Source organism: Eucalyptus grandis, chromosome 10, assembly GCF_016545825.1.
Source record: "Eucalyptus grandis isolate ANBG69807.140 chromosome 10, ASM1654582v1, whole genome shotgun sequence".
NCBI lineage: Eukaryota > Viridiplantae > Streptophyta > Magnoliopsida > Myrtales > Myrtaceae > Eucalyptus > Eucalyptus grandis.
In genome coordinates this window covers 14,664,403-14,671,726 of record NC_052621.1, presented here as the reverse complement: position 1 = coordinate 14,671,726, position 7,324 = coordinate 14,664,403, and the positions used below count along the sequence as shown (strand labels likewise).

Here is a 7,324-nt window from a genome sequence, read left to right as displayed (position 1 = left end):
AATTTCTAATATATGTATAGACTAGCCCAAGGTGATGCACCTTTATGACCTTAACCAATGTTTGGAGTTTATTTATTGGTTAACTTATGGAAAATTAAATTATAGTTGCAGCTGATTTTTATTTTTGGTCGGATTGCAGCTGACTTTAAATGAACAAGATATGAAACTTTTTCATGGGCTACTTTAGTTTCATTAACCATTGCATTATAGCATAAAAAATAAAAAGAATTCTACAAATTAGCACTGAAACACAACATCAAATGATGCGGGAGTGGGGTAAAATTAATTTCACCACATTTACTTCGTGTTGATAACACTCAACAACTATAACTCCATTCAAAACGCATTTTATTTCCAAATTTGCCTTGGTGATCATGTATTGAATCTCGAAACCTGAGCGAAGAAGCCTGTACTTGCTTGGAATGTCATGCGTGCTGATCTCCAATGCGCAGCTCAGCTCACACTGTGAATCGTGTCGTTTCTTCTTTTATGAGTCATGCCGAATTTAGCATGCTGTCCGCACTTGGACACCAGTCTCACCCGGTGCCCCGACTTGACTGCCTAGCGGCCAACGATGAGGAGGATCATCGGAGTTGCCATGCGTGCGAGCAGGCTTCCTTCTTGCCATTCGGACAGTTGAGCGTTAGTGCATGGCCGGATATTGCTTCGTCGGCCTAGTCACGACTAAGCCTGATGGGGACTCTGAGAATCCATCCTGCATTTTGCTCATTAGCATCTGCTCACATCCCTCCAATTGGGACGAAAAGTAGAGTCAAATGCAACGCCTGCAAGGAGGTCTATGGATGCTACACGGTGCATATTCCTAGTTCACGAGAACTGCACCGAATCTACCCCAGAGAAGCGACGCCCCCTCTCTCCATAATCAACCCTTTTTCTTGCTTTCGATCAATCGGTAGACCTCCAATGTAATGTCTGCTATCTGGTTTCCCCCTCCAGCAAATGCAATTTCAGCCTTGACGTGGACTGCGTGGCTATAACTCTTATGTTCGCAAGATCTGGAGGCCGAGAAACGCTCAGTTTTTTAAACCATTTCGCCCATCAGCATCTACTGGTGTCCTTCCACGTGAAGCTCGAAACCAGAATATGGGTGTAAAGCTGAGAATAAAGCAGCATACTAGGTGGGGTCTATGCTTGTCTGGATTGCCTCTTCTATCTCCAATTCACTATCATCTGCTGCCACTGGAGCTGGGTCGAATGAAGGATGGTGCGAGCAAGGCTCGCGGTTTAGCCCATGCCTGCCTGGAGCAGAGCTGCTCTTTTCTGCTCTGTAAATCATGTGCTGAATTACCCTCAGTTATGCAACACCCTGTTCACCCTGGCACATCCACTTCTTCCGGTATCAGGAAGGAAGGCTCACTGATGCATGTCGTGAACTGTCTTTCGCTACGCAGAATGCGACTTCGACTTCAACATTCCATGCGCTTTTGAAAGGCCCACTTTGAAACATCAGCTCCTCGAGCATATACTCTTTCTTATACTAGATCTACCGACCCCGCTTCCTATGCAGTGTCTGGTAAATTTTGCACATTCAACTTTCGCATTCTTGTGCAGTGCAATCTTTATGTCAACAATGATTGCCTTCCACGGTTAACACCAACAATAAAGACCGCCATCACCTCCATCAACTCAAATTCTACGCTATGTTCACTGAAGATGATGCCAGTGAGTACTATTGTAACCTTTGAGAGAAATGGACCTGAAACTGGGTGCTTCCGTCTGTGATGCATGCCCTCGTCCATTGATTACTCATATCAAATGCGTTTTACCCACGGTTTGGTTTCATCACAGAAATGCTCTCTCACTAAACTGACTTTAGCCAACATATGGCCACAAGATGCTGCCATGCGATGTGGTGAATAGCCCTGTTCTTTTTTTGTTATATCATATACAGACTCAATCTCCAATAAGTTATAATCAACAGAAAATCTGGCAATACCAATTTTTTTTTAAAGTAATGGAAGTACCTGAAGCCTCGATTTTGCTGAACTAGATGCATTTCTGCAGGAAAAAGTGGACAGAGTGAGCCAACAATTGGAGGTACTCAAAAGAAGACCTGCAATGCTGGTCTCAAAAAGCTGCAAGCGAAGTGCATGTAGTTGAAGAGTTGGGGAGGCTCTTATCCAGAAGGAAAGAATTGGGGAGGCAGAAGACTGCCTTTTTGTTTGATGTTTGAACTTACACTCTTACGCAAGTCAATTGGAATCCCTGCCAACACTTGACATCTGATATTTTTATCTTCTGAGCCAAAGCAGATAAACATCATATTTTTGAGTGTAAGACTTGTGTGCTCTGTGTTATGAATAGGAGTATTAACATTGGGATGCATAATTTGATTATGAATAAACTTGTTAGGAAGCTTGCCGGTCTTATTAATTCCTTGAAAATGAATATCAGGTTATGTAGTTTGTGCAGACTAGCCACGAGCTTTTGCATACTATCTATCGAGCTTTGCATTCATGAACTGTAAATTCTTTTCTAGCACATGAAGATGGGAAAAGTTTGGTTCTAACATCTGCAGTCTACCAAAATTCAGCTATGTTGAACTAAAGCCTCCCAAAAAAAGAAATCAAGCGTTCTTTTCGCACCTTGGCCCTAAATTGAATCTCCCACTGAAGCAACAATTCATGCTCCTGGCCGAAAACCAATTTAGCCAGGGAGACAACATAGTCATTGCATTATTCAGATCCAAGAGCTTCCGGATACATGCAGGATACACCACTGAAGAAGTTTGTCTTTATAAATCTTATTTGCTGAAGCAAGTTGATGCATTTGCCGCGACAAAGATCTAGTTGTCACCTCTCAGAGGTAAAATGCTGACTATATGATGTAACCACTGTGTCGTTCTGCAATGACATACTCAAAAAATGTTATCATCAAAATAGTTAGTAAGCATTACCCATGCATACGGGACAGATGAAAAAACTGACATTGTGCATTTTGATTCTGCTAACCCTATGACAATAGAAGAAAGCTCTGATATTGCAGCGGTGCTCCTGTCTCCAAGGCATCTATTTATCCTAGTTCATATGGATAAATGAGCAAAACGATTGTATAACATCAAATAGTCTGTAAAATAACACATATAAATCCCCTGACCAAGCAGAAAGTCACGAAGAGATTTGCCAGAAAAAGAAAAGCAAAACTGTGACGCTCGCGATATTTTCAAAGAATTCAGAAGCTTTAACCTCAAGAACAATTTTGACTTTATTTTGGCAACTAGTAACGACCATATGACAACGTTTGACATGTGGCAATGTGATAATAAGCTGCTGCTATCTGACAATGCTAGTAAAAGTGCCATTTTTCATGAACATACCTCTTTTTTCTCTCTTCAGTAAAGAAAAAACTTCCAAATCTTTTGGTCTAGTAGGATCTTAGGTAACCTTGAAACAACCAATGAAACATCTCCCCATTCTACTCGTCGCATTAATTGTCGAAGTATTTTTGGTCTTTTCAATAACATTTGCCCTTCCATTGATGGTAACAATTTTAAGTATCTGCCACTGAATTAGCAAAAGCATTTGACAGTGCTGCCATCTTAAGTTATCGAGTCGATCATTTTTTACAATAAGCGTTTAGGCTTGTAAATAAATAAGAAGAAAACCAACTTCCAAGGTCAAATCAAATGATGAATGAACCACATGAAAATTAAAATAGATATAATTTGGACCACCTACAGGAATCTGTAGGGATTTTTGTGTGAGACCGCTATCCACAAACTGACACATGGGACTCACCCTTGACTATGGAATGCAGAGGGGAAAGATAGCATGTCACGAAACTGAGGCAAGGTTGACCACCCTACTGCCAGTGGGATGCCTTGCCAGCTAGGCTTCTAGAGAAGAGGAGTTTTGGCAAAGCCAAGTCGATTTGGGCAACCAAACCCAGCAACTGATGAGAAGTTCCTATCGATTAAAGGATAGCATACATAATTGATGAAGTAGATAGAAACAATTGCCCGACAAGGAAGAATGGTCAACCAAGAAGAGAAAGATAATGTTCTCTGTGACACATGCTTTCACTGAAGATGAATCATCTATTGCTCTTTGCAGTTTCCATGGCCAACAACATTTATCACACATTTTGCTTTCATTGGAGATGACAGTACCAAATTTTGCTAACATAATTTTGATTTGCTTTATGATACCTGCAATCCTGCATATCTCATACAAAATGGCTAACCTTCAGAGTCAGAGAAGAATTTATTACCATCTACATCTAAATCATCGGTTCAGTCCTCAAATCACATTGCATATTTCTCTTTAGCTCTTCAAATAATGACATATGTGATTATGCTCCAAGGTTATATGCCTTCTCTGATCTGTTCTTGAGAAATTGCTCGTTTTGAGCACTCTATAATCACTAAGAGGTATATAAATACTCATCTTGAAGCTGCGCTATCATTTTATTTCCTTACAAACTTAGTCACTCAATTGTCTGGAACACTAAGTCTAATATGGTAGAAGTAAGACGTGATCGATGGATGGACCCAAGAGGGAATGGCTTATCAAGGCTCGTCCATATTCCTAACTAACTTGGTCACAAGGAAATACGTGACTTCACTAGTGTAGTGATATATATATATATATCAATCAATATTTTGCATTTATATATGACAACCTTCTCCTAACAGTCGGATCCGTCAATTCTTAGTGCATGACCCAAGATTGCTTGTCCTCCCAATGAGGACTCTCAGAATTTGGCCATCCAACAAATGCTCATGAGCATCTGCTCACATCCCATCATCTCGGGATGAAAAATAGAATCAAATGCAAAGCCTGGGAGCAAGCAATCTTGGGGGAGGTCTATGGATGCTATGCATGCATATTCTTTCTCCACAAAAGCTGCACTGAATCTCCCCCAGAGATGCAACACCCGTCTCTCCATGATCACCCTCTCTCTCTCTTTTGCTTTCAATCACTTGGAGGAGCTAAAAGTAACGCCTGCCATGGTTTCCTACTGCAGTGAATGCAAATTCAGCCTCAACATGGACTGCACAGCTTTAACTCTATGTTCACAAGACCTAGAGGGCAAGAAGGACTTGGTGTTTTACAATTTTGACCATCAGCATTCACTGGTCTTCTACATGAAACTCAAAAGCAGAATCAGGTGCAAAGCTTGTGAAGAGAACATACCGGGCGAGGTCTATGGTTGTCTTGATTGCCTCTTCCTTCTTCCCTGCACGATCATCCTCTGCTGCTGGAACTGTCATATGAAGGATGGTCCATGCAAGGTTTGTGATGAATCCATCAGATGTTTAACCTATTGCTGGCTGGAGCAGAGCTGCTCTTTTCTGCTCTATAAATCATGTGCTGAATTGCCCTCAGTTATGCAACAACCTGTTCACGCCACACATCCTTTTTCTTCTCATATTAGGAAGGAGCGTTGCATACATTGTGAAGAGTGTTGACGCTCTGTCTTTCACTGCATGGAATTTGACTACGACTTCAACATTTCATGCACTTTTGAAAGGCCCACTTTGAAAAATCACCTACACGAACTTATACTCTTTCTTATTTTAGTCTACAGAACTGTGCTTCCTATGCAGTGTCTCTGGTAAAATTTGCAGGTTCAACTTTTATGGTTGTGTGCAGTGCGATCTTAGTCATCACAGATTGCTTTCCACTACAGTAAAAGATTGCCATTAACTTTCATCAACTCACACTTTACGTTTCGTTCATCAAAGATGATACCGGTGAGTACTATTGTGACCTTTGTGAGAAGATAAGGAACCTGAATCTGGGTGCCTATGTCTGCAATGAATGCCCCTGTCCATTGATTACTCATATCAAATGTGTATTGCCCACCGTGCATTTTCGTCACAAGTGCTATCTTACTAAACAGACTTTAGGCAACAAATGGATACAATACCATGTGATGTGGTGAATAGCCATGTTCCTTTTTAACATCATATATATAGACTCATCCTCCACAATAAGTAATAATCAAGAGAAAATGCTCCAATACCAAACATTTTTTAAATACAGGTTGCTGGAATAGTGTAAGTACCTGAAGACCCTGCTACTCTGAACTCCATGAAAATATTGCATTTCTGTAGGAAAAATTTGAAAGAATGAATATGCAATTGGAGGTACTCAAGAAAAGACGGGCAATGTTGGTCTCCAAAAGCCGCAAATGTAAGTACATTTAGTTGCAGAGTTTGGGAGGCACTTACCAAGACAAAAAGAATTTCCTTTCTGTTTGATGTTTCAACTTATGCTCCCATGCAAGTCAATTGGATTCACTGCCACGGTCGACATCCAAGCATTGTAGCTCTCTGCAGCAAAAGCAGATTTTAAGTGCGAGACTTGAGTGCTCTACGTAATCAAATGAAGTGTTGACACTGGGATGCATAATTTGATTGTGAATCAACTTGGCAGGAAGCTTGCCGGTCTAATTATTTCCTCAGATACCAACATCAGATGGGTGTAGTTTATACAGACGCGTCTCGTGCATCTGCATACTATCTATCTAGCTTTGCATACATGAACTGTATATTCTTTAGCACATGAAGAGTGGGAAAAGTTCGGTTCGAACATCTACAGTCAACCAGAATTCAGTAATCTTGAGCTAAAGCCTGCCAAAAAAATCTACATTTCAGCATTCTTTTCTCACCTTGGCCCCGAAACTTGAATGTCCAACTGAAGCAACAATTCAAGCTCCCGGCCAAAAACCAATCCGCCAGCGAGATAACGTAGTCTTAGATTGCAAATTAACGCATTTGCCACAGCAAAGATCTAGTTGTCACCTCTCAGAGGTCAAATAGAGACTATGATGTAACGATTCCCGCATCCTGCAATGACAAACTACAACTATATTATCATCAGAATAGCTAGTAAGCAGTAATGGTGTATATGGAACAGAGATGAAAAAGCTGACATCTTTCATTTTGGTTTGATCACTCAATGATGTTAGTGTTAGATCAAAGCTTTTGAAATTGTAGCTGTGTCCACGTTGCCAAGGCATCTATATATCCCAGTTCATATGGATATATGAGCAAAACCATAGTACACCAGCAAAGAATGTAAAATGACACATATATGGATCCACTGGCCAAACAGAAAGCTACAAAGAGATTCATAAAAAACAGAAGGAAATCTGCAACACTCAGCAATGCTTTGAAAGAGGTCAGAAGCTTTAACCTCAAGAACAATTACTCCCCCGTATATGGCTATAGAAACGACTATTCTTCCCTCGGTAACAATTGTTGAGGTCGTCTTTGATCTCTTCGATAACAATTGGTTTTTACTTGTTCCCTGCTTTCCTTTCTTATGGTCTGGAGATAATTCGATGCCGAAGGCTT

General features: G+C 40.7%; 2 long non-coding RNA genes across 2 annotated transcripts; both read right to left on the bottom strand.

The window, feature by feature from the left end:
- Nucleotides 1-2,421: 2,421 nt before the first annotated feature.
- LOC120288981 lies at nt 2,422-4,121 on the bottom strand. The gene is made up of 2 exons (XR_005546913.1): nt 3,759-4,121; nt 2,422-2,864 (listed from the first exon to the last, which is right to left on the bottom strand). It is a non-coding gene; the product is annotated as an uncharacterized LOC120288981 (long non-coding RNA).
- A 67-nt stretch (nt 4,122-4,188) lies between these two features.
- LOC120289044 lies at nt 4,189-6,509 on the bottom strand. Its single transcript, XR_005546988.1, has 3 exons — nt 6,197-6,509; nt 6,031-6,073; nt 4,189-5,445 (listed from the first exon to the last, which is right to left on the bottom strand). It is a non-coding gene; the product is annotated as an uncharacterized LOC120289044 (long non-coding RNA).
- Between the last annotated feature and the right edge of the window lie 815 nt (nt 6,510-7,324).